General features: G+C 41.6%; 1 long non-coding RNA gene across 5 annotated transcripts; it reads right to left on the reverse strand.

Moving 5' to 3' along the window:
* Positions 1–1,488: 1,488 nt before the first annotated feature.
* LOC123190018 (uncharacterized) lies at positions 1,489–9,376 on the reverse strand. Of its 5 annotated transcripts, none has more exons than XR_006496092.1 (7): positions 8,510–9,364; positions 7,897–8,025; positions 7,709–7,753; positions 6,308–6,406; positions 5,031–5,140; positions 4,071–4,197; positions 1,489–3,205 (listed from the first exon to the last, which is right to left on the reverse strand). It is a non-coding gene; the product is annotated as an uncharacterized lncRNA (long non-coding RNA). The 5 variants fall into 5 exon arrangements; XR_006496091.1 differs by having other exon boundaries at positions 4,071–4,179; positions 7,694–7,753; positions 8,510–9,363; XR_006496090.1 differs by having other exon boundaries at positions 7,694–7,753; positions 8,510–9,363.
* Positions 9,377–13,054: the final 3,678 nt, after the last annotated feature.

Raw genomic sequence — 13,054 nt, forward strand, 5'->3', positions numbered from 1 at the left:
AAGTTATCATATGTGGATGTGTATATTATCATGCTATTTACATAAAAATTATCGGGTGTATGTTTTCAATAAATTTTCACCTGGTTCAAAGTTACCTTGGTATTTGTACCTGTTATCAGGTCTACAGTGCTTAAATAATCATGTTATTTACACAAAAGTTATCGGGATGATTTCGATAATAGAAAGAAAACTATTGGTAAGGTTAGCACGCCGTTTGTATTTAAGTTATCATGTGTGGATGCATATAATGATATTTTCACATAAGTTATCGGGTGTATGTTTTCAATAATTTTTACCTGGTCGAAGTTATCGCTGTGTTTGTACCTAAGTTATCAGGTCTACGGTGCTTGAATGATCATGTTATTCACACAGAATTTATTGGGGGGTATGTTTTAACAACAAAAAATCATTTGGTAGAGGTTACCACGGTGTTTGCATTTGAATTATGAGATTTGGATGTGTATATTATCATGATATTTACACATAAGTTATCGGGTATATGTTTTTAATATTTTTTTCATGTAGTCAAAGTTACCGCGGTGCTTATACCTAAGTTATCAGGTATATGGTGCTTCAATAATCATACTATTTACAAAAAAATACCATGTTTTAGTAAAAAAATCTGAGTCAAATTTCATGTAGATACGAAAAGCACATTGCCTTTTAGTTCTTCATGAAAAAGAGACATCAGTGAGATGGTTGCTTAGTTAAATTAACTACTACATCATGCACGGTTCGAATCACTTGGTTGGCAAAAAACTTATCTGAATTTGATTTTACTGTTGGTTTGGCACCTAGGAGCAGAAACTTCATCTTAAAAAAACTGTCTTTCTTATTATTTACGTAGAAGCTGGGCTAGCTCAGTTGGTAGAAGGGCAATGACTTATCTTTGATGGCTTGAGTTCAAATCCTAGGATTGCATTTTATTTTTGTTCTTCTTCTTTGAAAGAGAATGGTTGTGCGAGAGAAAAACGGGACGGGGAAGAGAACTGCGAGAGAAAAACGGGATCTGAGAGAAAATATCGGCGAGAGAAAGACGCGAGGATAAGAAAAAACGGGTGGTTCGCTCGCGAACTATCAGGTACCGTTCGATCCAGAATAAACGGAATCCATGTCGTGCGCATCTGTTGTAAATTTCCTGCCGGCAGGAAATTAGCTTTACCGTACATTTATTATTACCACGCGTGGTGTGCCTTAGAAGAAAGTACATGTTGACACCTAGATTAAACGCATTATATTCATTGGTGGGTATATAGACGGTCAGCGATGGGTTGATGAGGGAAGAAAAAAGAACATTGGTCTATTGTTCTCTTGCGTCCATGACGACGACTGTTATCTTCTTCAGTTGTATCTTATTTGTTTGTTTCGTCGTCTACTCAAACTAACGATGGACCAGAAACCAAACTGAAGAAATGACAGTGTACCTACAGTACGAATTGTCTTACAACATTATATAGATTAGAATAGCATCACACAACAGAAGTACAATGTCTTTGGTTAACTTGAGATAAACAATAATCAGATCCAATTTAAATTTATATTGGTAGTACAGTGATAATACAGTGATAGTCACAGCGAAACATCAAAAGCAAAATGAGTAGCTCTCGGAGAGTTCTCTAGGAACTCGGAATAGTTTTGGAACACATCTTTTTTTTAAGACGTCAATAACTCCCGACCGTTCGGTGTGGAAGAACCCCGGTCCGAACGGAAAGGTTTGGCAGGGAGGAGCGATGGAACGAATGATTGTGTCGTTCGGTGTGGTGGAAGGCCAGCCCGAACCCTCTCAGCCTCTTCCCTCAGCACGTGTACGTAAAACCAAAAAAGGGCTAAAAAGGCCCAGCTTTATAAACAAAAAACAGTCCTTAAAAAAAAATCAAAAAATGACGCTTCTTTTACAATAGAAACACAAAAAATCCTGCTACGTGAGCACATAAAAAACCAGTTAATGGGTATGTCTTTGATCAAAAAGTTTAATGAAAAATTCTAATTCCAGGGTCGAAAAAAATATAATTTGCCGTGGTCCGAAAATAAAGTAGCGCAAGGTAAAAAAATCTCAAATTTGGCATGCTTAAAAATATTAAAATTTGCCATGATGTTTTAATTAAAATTGACATGCTTTGTATGGAATTCGAGAAGAAAAACTTATACAGGAAAATTGCTGTGGTGTTTTAATTACACGCAGCCAAAAAAATAAAAACATGGAGAAATTGCCATGAAACAAATTTAAAATTGACCATGCGAAATTGCCATGTATTTAAACGTAAATTTGCCATGGTAATGAAGTTAAAAAAATTCCATGGCAAAATAAAGTAAAATTCTGACATGGCAAAAATAGAGTAAAATTTGCCATGTATTTAAATTGTAAATTTGCCAAGTATTTTAAGGTAAAATTGTCATGGCAAAAAATATAGTAATTTTTTGACGGGGCAAAGTACAGTGAAAATTGCCATGTATGTTCCAGTAAGATTGCCATGTATGTAAAACTGAAGTTGCCATGGCAATAAAGTTAAAAATTTGCCATGGAAAATAAAGTAAAATTATGACATGGCAAAAATAGAGTAAAATTTCCCATGTATGTAGATATTAATTTGCCAAGTATTTAACCGTAAAATTGCCATGGCAATGAAGGTTAAAAATTGCCATGGCGAAATAAAGTAAAAGTTGACATGGCAAGTAGAAAGCTAAATTTGCCATGCTCCATAATTTTTCTTTATTTTGGCATTGCAAATAAAAGGAGAATTTTTCCATGACCAAAAATTGTAAATTTGACATGGCAAAAAAGAGTAAAAAAAATTGCATGGCAATGAAAGGATATTTTTGCCATGTTTGTTAAAGTAAATTTGCCAGGCAAAATGAAAGGGAATTTTTGCCATGTTGTGATAAAGAAAAGTTGACATCACAAAAAAAAATTGCACGCCAAAATGAAGCTCGAAATTGTCATGGCAATAAACTAATTTTTTGGCATGCTAGAAAGTTAAAAAATTGCCATGTTCTTAAAATATGAAAACCTTATGAAATATAAAAATGCCATCGTGAAAATGCATATTAAATGACCCCAATAAAGGCGTGTCTGTTCGGCCTGTAGACACCCCTACCCGAACGGATCGTTTGGGAGGGCAAGGGCATCGACCGAATGATTTGTTCGGGAGGAAAACGAACCAGCAGAAACGCCCCCACCCACCGGGCCCCTACATGCCTTTTTTCTCTGGAAAAGAAAAAAAAGGCCCATGTTAAGTTATGACTAGTATTAAAGCCCAGTTTTGCTGTAACTAATAAACTACTAGACTTCTGCACGGCAAAATTGCCATGGTCTTTTACCATTCTATGAAAGAAATTGCCATGTTCAAGTTTATGTTTTCATAAATGGCGTAAAAAAAGGAAGAAGTCATAGCAAATCTGCATCTTTACAATAGGAAAAGTTGCCAACACTATGAAGTTCACAAAAAGGGAGAAGTTGCCGTGGCAAGTTTGCCAAGTTTTTGTACATCTTAAGTTGCCATGTTTTTGAACATCTTTTGTTGCCATGGCAAGTTTGCCATGTTTTTTGAACATCTTAGTGAAAGAAGTTTGCCATTTTTTTGTACAAACTTAATTACAAAAAAAAGTTTACCATGTTTTTGCACATATTAACTTTGCCATGGCAAGTTTGCAAATGTTTTTGACATCTTAAATTGCTATATCAAAAACATATCATAGCAAAATTGTGTAATAAAGAATATTATGATGTCTGCAATACTTATGTGATGCTACCAAGCTACATGGCAAAATGGCCATGATGTTGATATATTTCCCCTTGAAATTGCCATGGACCCAAAAAAATGCAGAACATTTCCAACAAATTTTCATGAACTCTATAACAGCCTACATACACTGGCCACTACATTTTTATGGCAATTCAACTACATAAATTGCCATAGCTGCAAAAATTTACACACTGTCCACTGCATTTTAATGGCAAAAATTTCAGTACAAGAATTACCATAGCTGCAAACATACACTATTCACTGCAATTTCAGCCGAATGAAGCTGTCGTGGGGGGGGGGGGGGGGGGGATGGAGCAGAAATCTCACCAGCTCTATGTCGACGGTTCTGCCTGTGATCCCCGAAACAGCTCAGCTCCAAGGTCCCCTGTTCACGACTGCAAGAACCTCGACGACGCCACCTACTCTGGGAAAATACCTGCGTAACGAGGTAAAGCTGACATAATATTATGTCAAAAATCCCGTATGGCGGAAAAAATTCTGGCAAGAGAAAGATATAATAACTCATGTGCTTTAAATGTATCCCACTATGAGAGAAAAGAATGGAGTAGCTGAAAGGCGCAACCGTACACTTATGAATACGGTGCGCAGCATGATAAATTATTCCAACTTGCCATTGGAATTATGGATGAAGGGGCTTAAAACCGTCATTCACATTATCAATAGAGTGCCAAGCAAATCGATGCCCAAAACACCGTACGAGCTATGGACAGGAAGGGTGCCCTCCCTACAAACCTTTAGGTGTGGGGGTGCCCTGCTGAGGCCAAAATGTTTAATCCAAATATTGCAAAGTTAGATCCCAAAACAGTAAGTTGTCACTTAATTGGCTATCCAAACAGATCAAAACATTTTTGTTTTTACTGCCTAGACAGCTATACAAAGTTTGTAGAAACAAGACATGCAGTCTTTTTAGAGGATGAAATGCTGAGGGGGAGCTTGGTAGCTCGAAAAATTAATCTTGAGGAAAAAAGGGTGCATGCACCTAATCCGATGATTCAGGAGCCATTTTTCTCACTACCAGTTACAACTCCATCCATGACAACTATGGGGATAGACATGAAACCTGTCCGTCAGCAGCCGACTAAATCCGTTGTTGAGCATGAAAGGGAGGTGCAACAGTAAATTTTAGAAGAAGTGCCAGAAATTAAGGCACATAATGTGCCAGAAACTGAGGCCCTTAGAAAGGTCTACATGACCAAGAAAACCAGCTATTTCTACTGATTTTAAAGTTTATAACACATAAATGGTTCATATGAAAAAAGATCTCACCTTGTATGAAGAAGCCATGAAAAGCCCTCATTCATCGATGTGGATGAAGACAATGGAAGACGAGATGAAATCGATGAGTTCCAAAGATGTTTGGGACTTAGAGAAAATTTCTGAAGGAGCCAAAACAGTAGGCTGTAAATGGGTCTATAAAATTAAGTATGATTCCAAAAGAAATATAGAAAAGTATAAAGCATGACTCGTGGCAAAAGAATTTACACAAAGAGAAGGAATAGATTACAATGAGACATTTTCTCCAGTCTCATGTAAGGATTTCTTCAGAATCATAATGGCATTAGTTGCTCATTTTGATCTAGAGTTACATCAAATGGATGTTAAGACGGCATTTTCTGAATGGTGATTTAAAAGAAAAGGTCTACATGAAACAACTCAAGGGTTTTATCATGAAAGGCAAGAAAACTATGGGATGCCACCTAAAGAAATCCATTTATGAATTAAAGCAAACCTCTAGACAGTGGTATTTAAAGTTTAATCAAACGATTAAAAAATTTAGATTTAAAGAACATATTGAGGATAAATGGATTTATGCAAAATTTAAATTTGAGAAATGTATTTTCCTAATCTTGTATGTGGATGATATCCTGCTTGCTAGCAGTGATGTTAGTCTACTACAAGAAACAAAGAAGTTCTTATCCTCAATTGTTGACATAACAAATCTTGGTGAAGCATCATATATTTTGGGCATAGAAATTCATCGAGATAGGAACAATAGAGTCTTAGGATTGTCGCAGAAAGCATATTTAGAAAAAGTTCTTAAAAAGTATAATATGCATGCGAGTAAAGCTCCATCAGCTCCTATAATTAAGGATGATAGTTTTGGGAAAATTCCAATGTCCCAAGAATCAGTACGAGATCGATCAAATGAAAGCAGTACCATATGCTTTGGCAGTTGGCAGCTTATAGTATGCACAAGTGTGCACTCGCCCTGACTTAGTTTTTATCACCGGGGTACTCGGTAGATATCAAGAGAATCCAGGCATGGAGCACTGGAAGATGATAAAGAAAGCATTGTGTTATGCACAAGGCAAGAAGGACTACATGCTATATACAGGAGAAGTGATTCTCTAAAGATAAAAAGATATTCAAACGCAGATTTTGTGGGGGGCAGAGATGATAGAAAATCCATATCAGGGTACTTCTTTACTCTTGTTGGGGAGCTATTTCGCGGAAAAGCTCCAAACAGTCGATCACGATGTATGCAAAATTCATAGCATGCTTCGAAGCCACAAGGCAGGCGATATGGCTAAAGAAATTTGTACCTGACTTGAAAGTGGTAGATTGTATTCACAAACCATTAAAGATGTACTGCGACAACCAACCCGCAGTATTTTACGCTCACAACAACAAGTCGAGTAATACTGCCAAAACAATAAAGATAAGTTATTATGTTGTGAAAGATAAAATCCAGAATTAAACTATAAGTCTCGAGCATATAAGAACAAAGAATATGCTTGCGGATCCGCTAATGAAAGGCTTACCACCTAATGTGTTCAAGAAACACTTAGCCGGCATGGGTTTAAGGAAAAGCCTTATAATTTCTGGATAGGCCCAAAAGGAACAGAATTTCCTTCTGAACATAACGTATGTTGTAGCTGTATGATTCTAACGGCAATTAAGCTGTGACGATGAAACATGTTCTATGTACCAATATGTGATGAAACAAATAAACTAGAAAGTATAAAGTTAAAAATAAAGTTGAGATCAAGGGGGAAAATGTTAGGTTAATCTTCTTCCGATCGAGCCCAACGGCTTGACGGGTCCTTGACTCGCGCCCTGATCGGGGGTGCCCAACCAAACCATGGTTGGTGGGCCCCTGTGACCCGTGCTATATAAACAGAGGTGAGGGGTCGAGGCACGTTTCACGAGGTTAATCGCTGCCGCAAACCCCACCGATATTCCTTACCGATCTAGGGTTAGCGCGGTGCTCACGGGAAGCACACCACCGCCGCCATCTCACTGCCATCACAGCCGCCACAACATCACCATGGCTGCTGGTTCAAGCTCGCAAGGCAAGGCAGAAGGTAGGTTATCGGATTGATCTAGCCTAGCGATCCAGAGGTTCTATCAGAAACCTGAAGCACGCCTTTCTAGACATGGCAACCTCTTGGACGTAGATCCTCTAATCTACTTGACGCCCTTGCAGGCATTATTGCCCTTGTGTATGCTTAGTCTACCAGCAGACGCATTTTTTACATTATTGCACTTGTGTATGTGATGTATAATACTTTACATTAGTAGTGAAAAATTCAGCTAAAAGGGCACACCCCAGCAATCCTCATCTTGTGAATGCTGAGAAACTTCGGTGGTATGAGAAAAAACTGAAGACAACTTCCTTCCACTAGTTTCAGTATATGAAGGCAGCATTAGTTAAGGGATTGTCACATTAGTAGTTAATATGATGGAGTTTGTACATCAAAATACATGTCCACGTATAACTTATTTGCAGGTTTGTATTAACTGATATAGCTCTAGAAAACACACTATTAGTGGGGAGGAGGTGAACAACATTTACCAAAAGCTTAACAATCTAAAATAAATATGTGGTTAAGAATACCATTAACATGCATCTTGCTGCCATTTTATGGATGTTAAGATTACCAAAAAAACCTGGAAAAATAGCTGCAGAACAGGGAAGAGCAAAAGACCTCATGTGAGTTCACCTTTTGTAGTCCATATGCACTTACATAACCAACATATATAGTGACCTGTTGAAACATTAATATTCCTTGTCAAAAGCTCCAAAGCGAAGAAAATCGACAGTCGATTGTGAGGTCTATATGGAATCAAATAACTCCCATAAACTAAGAAAGGCAGAGTAAAACATCAGCCTGGGATTCAAAAAACGAACCCTTGAGTCGTATCCACACCATATGGTACACAATTCCTCTCACGTAAGGTGAGGCTTGTGCATACATACTCAACTTCATCATGGGAACGTGTCTGCTTGTGTACAAAATAATAAAGAACCAATCGAATCCTACACAATGATAAATGCCTGTTTATTATTCTTATAAAACATTATTTTACTTACTGGATAATTACACGAGAAAACATGGAATAAGTACAGCTAGCTCTGTAATTGTAAATGAAATAAGTTCAGTTCTGTATGTACTGGAAAAAATATACAGATTTATCTGTCTTTTTAATGCGGGTTTTACGGATAAAAGGACAACACTTGTACAATCAATCAAAAGTTAGATGACTGCATACACGCCCCATACTACAGACTGTGTTGTCTAGTTTGCAGTTTGCACATCAAGATAGACCTAATCATGGCATGGAACTAACAAAAGCTAGCGGCAGATAATACAAAACTGTTACTTCCAAACTTCACCCTCGTTCATTACAGACTTACAGTCACACACCAATTTCAGTTCAAGATGAGCTTCCACATCGCAGCCTGATCGAATAATAAATTCTACAGAGGGAAGAAGGGGGCAAAGGGAATCGTGCGTGCTTACAGGTGAACTGCAACTTGCGGGACTGGGTCTCGACGACGCCCTACCTCATGGCCACCACGAAGAGGATCAGATGCTGGTGATGGTCCAATTCAAGGCCATGTATCTCTGGGCGTCCCTCTCAGGCAGCCGCCGGTGCAAGAACCCGGTCAACATCTCGGAAGCCCCATGGAAAGAGCCGCGGCAGTCCTCCTCGACGGTTGGGAAAGAGGATGCCGGGACATCGCCTCCGCTGCTGCTCCGAGACGGAATCATGATGCGGTGATGGAGATGGCCGCCGCTGGTGGCCCCGCCCCAGCCGTGCCCTCCATGCCCGCTTCCCATATGCCATATGGCCACACCGAGAGAAGATGGCGGGGGCGGAGGAGAGGGATGGGGTGGGAAGGAGTTGAGGTAGGGACCGTCGGGGAGAAGGATCTTTTTATAGTCACCTACGACGGTGGGCGGTGGCACCGGATTCGACGGGAGCCCTCGAGAAGAGATGAGAGGATCGAGAGAGCACGGGACACGCGGAGAGAACGGAGAGGAGGAAGAAACCGAGCAAAATATCTCCACGAAGACGCCGCTGCCCATCGGCACCCAAATCGCAAAGCACGACCAAAGCGACACCGATGATAATCAGAAAGCGGCATGACCAATAGCGGCAAGAACAGAAAAAAGCGACGTATCGATTGGGCAACATCGGCCAGGAGACAAACCAACCAATTCAAATACGTAAAAGCATCAAATTTCAACGTGACAGCGACGCAAAATAAGCACGCAAGAACACCGAACACATCAGCCTACCCCACATGCAGTACAAAAACCCTAAACCAACCAAAGCGATAGCCACACCCGTTCAAAAAATTTGAATCAAAAACCTGTATCCACAAGGCCTTTCTACCCCGCCGTGTACCAAAAAAATACCACGCGCCACAACCACAACTCACCATAGGTCACTTTCATCCAAGTGTTTGAATCTCAGCACGAAAACCTCGCCAGATATAGAGGCTTGGGTATGTAAAAAAATTAAATGGGAGAGCTTTGAGAAATTGTTGACGGATTAAAATTAGGTGACCAAATTCTAATTGGAGACCTCAATTGATTGTGAGGCCTTCAATCCTAGGGAGCTTAGTGATATAGTATATAGAAAGATCGGGTGATAGCACCGCTTGTTGGTTGTGCCGTGTGCCAGATAGCGTTACTCATGATGTACTAGCAGGCTGTAATTCTGTTTCTGAGGAATAAAGCCCACATTATCCCGCAAAAAAATATGTGTGGCTTGAAAACATAGTAATTCAGTGAATTTTGTGAGATATGAGATAATATTGCTTCAGCATATAGGATATTTTCATCTAGCAAATCCAGTCATCATGTATGATATTTAGTTCAGTACAAGTGCCGTGTAGTTTCTTCTCACACGTAAGTCCCTCTTCCAGTATGCAGTAGTTCTTCCGGAAATGTGCAGGGGCACTCATCTGCCAAGTCCGTCGCCCACTCATTTTGCTTTGCAATTCGCACTAGTTCAATCCCGTACAAGGGCATAATAAAAAAATCCCTCAATTTTTTTTAAGTTTCAACGATGAAACTTATGGTTTTTTAGCCTAAAACTACCCAGTTTCAACCAATTTCAGAGATATAATTTCAAGTGATTTTTTCTGTCTGACGTAGACACAAAATAATTGATTGTTATTGATCGCTCTTACTACGTTTCAACATTGAAACTTAATATTTTTTTTAAGTCATCAAATGTATTCCAAATGGGTCTTATTTGAAAGCCCTGGTCACGAGGAACACAGATATGAAAACATAACTTAATTTGGAATTCTTGTTTTAAAAATATTAAACTTTCAAAGTCGGAAGGCAAAATAAAAAAGGGCATCAGGGACATGCGTGCCGCCTGCACTTGCGTGCCACAAATCTTCACCCGTAGTTCTTTTAGCGTCAATCACCGGCAAGGTTCTTTTGATTGTTTTTACTACATCGTTTATTTTTTTTAGAAAAGGAGGATGACCCCCGGCCTCTGCATCTGGGAGATGCATGCAGCCACTTTATTGATTATTCTCGTTAACCTTACAAAGTATTACAACAATATGCCTGAATCCGCCATCTTGGCAACATATGCCACTACTTCTATCCATATGATGAAGGGATGCTAGCTGGGCCAAATACCCAGACCACTCACCTAAACCTACCATCAAAAGCCGGAAGCCCCAGCCGAGCCACATACCGGGTCTGAGGCACAAACCGGTCTGACGCACTCACATGTGTCGTCACCGCCATCTTCCACAGGTCCGTCTTCAGAGCAGATATTGAGGCTTCTACCTTGTTAGGCCACTCTGCCATCGACGCCACCATGACGCCAGACAGCCACCTCCTCCTGCGCGAGTCCATCTACACGCATCGGGCGCCGAGTCTCCGCTGCGCCACGCCGCCGAGATCCGCCGTCTTCGATGTGGAGGAGGAAACACCGCTCCACCTCTGGGCGCATCGCCGGCCACCTGCCGCGATGTCGTGCAAGTCCAGCTCTGGGAAAGCACGCAGGGAATCACGATCTTCAAGACGACGCCCTCAAGAGGGGAAGCGATGTCGTGCCATCGTCTGGTTCTGCACCGCAGGTCCTGGGCTTTCACCCGAAGAAAGTGACCCGAGAGCAGAGGAGGTCGGAGAACTCCACAACGGCCCCCAGGAGGAGAGCGACATCCGCAGACACCGCGCCGTCGGTTTTCGCCCGGAGCAACCCTACCTCCGCACCCTCACGCTGCCGGACGAGGATGGGGGAACCCCAGCGCCGCCAGCATGCGAACCCACTGGCCCAAGCACCTCATGCGCGGCGGCGGCGCCATCACCATGCACGACCACCAACCTCACCGCCGGCCGAAGCCAACGGGCCAGATCGGCCGAGCCCGCCACGGCCAGATCTGAAACCTCGGGACGCCGTTGCATCGAGGCAGCCACGAGCAGCCGGAAGCCCATCACCTGCGAGAGGTCGAGGACGCCGCGCCGAGCAGCCGCCACGCCGGTCGGAGACGTCGAGGACGAGACTCCCACAACCACGGGCTCACGCCGGCGACCTAGGCCGCCGAGCGCGCGGAGATCCCCGCCGCCACCGTCCTCCGGCGCGGACTTCGCCCGACAGACTCATCCGGCAGCGGCGGGAGGGGGGCGTGATGTAGAGGGGGGCGGCCGCGGCGTTCCTAGGGTTCCCCCGAGCCGCCCTGGGGACGACGCGGGGGTCGGGCGTCCTACTACATCTCGTTCATGCATTTGTATGCACACATCTAAAATCATTCTATGATGTATGAATTGTCTCTTTGACTCCCACGAATTGTCATTGCCAGGCCCATTGGCTTTGCAATTTATTATATTTTAATTCAGTGTGACATGCTTTTTCCATTTGTTGTTCAGTCCATTACTCTCGCCGATGCTATGGCTATTGTATTTATTTCTATTGGCATACACTGTGTGAGGAACGCGAGTTGCTTCGGTGCCACTTTGTCATGGTGGATGAAGGGTAGATGGTTATAGTGAGCATGGCTTTTGAACTGGACATGGTTGGTTTGATTTTCATTTTTGTGCATGTGGTTCTGTTGTTTTAGAAGGAGGTGGGCGGGGACCTTTTTCCCTGTTGTTTCCCAGAAGAAGAAAAAAGATAGTTTAATGGTATAGTTACAAGAAGTAACATAACTTTTCTTTCAGCATCACTTAGTTTTTCTTTTTTAAACGGAGACAAAAGCTTTGCCTCATCTCATTAAATAAGAAGTAATATAGACTTTTGCAGGTTACAGGACCACCCCAAGTCCAAATAAATTTGGCTACTCTCCCGGAATTAAATTGCCCAATAATCTAGCCCCGGTGATGACCCACGTCTTGGCCTCATATTTCATCATCGTGGCCACTCTGGAAGGAAGGGAAGCTTTGGAGCGGAACACCCTAGCATTCCTCTCGTTCCAAATCTCCCAACAGATGAGCATTTGTAGCGAGGTGTTGGCCTTCCTATAGTTTCGAACCATGCCATCATTTGAACACCACCATTACTTGATTGACTGAAAGTTACCCCAACTCGGAGTCGGTCAGTGAATCCCAACCACTCGAAAACCAGATTCCAAGCTCTAATCGTGTAGCGGCACTAAAACCTGTTTTTGTCTATTTTTTCTTCATGTCTTGGTTTGTGTTCATTATCGAATTTCCTTGGTGATTTCATACATAAGATAGACATTACATTTGTACATGTCGCCTGATTTCAGTGCCCAGTATGTTGGTTCCATCGTGAAAGCAGACAATCATTATGGTATTTTCATTGTGGTTTTTGGATGCAGGTTATGTATTGGCTTCAAGCTCATTAGCAGCTGTTGTTCACCATGGCATTCCACTGTTGTGTTTTGCTTAGATGAACAACAGACGTCTTATAAAAAGATAAAGGATCAATACTTGCTTTTGCCTTGGTGTTTATAATTTTTGTTTACACTTTTCCATTGGTATTTGTTCTTTTCTATTTGTGTGGGATTGTCCCATGGTTTTTTTGAAGCTACCAGATTTGCTGAGGTTTCTGATTTTGATGTAGGGTAG

The sequence above is a fragment of the Triticum aestivum genome, chromosome 2A (assembly GCF_018294505.1).
Source record: "Triticum aestivum cultivar Chinese Spring chromosome 2A, IWGSC CS RefSeq v2.1, whole genome shotgun sequence".
Taxonomy (NCBI): domain Eukaryota; kingdom Viridiplantae; phylum Streptophyta; class Magnoliopsida; order Poales; family Poaceae; genus Triticum; species Triticum aestivum.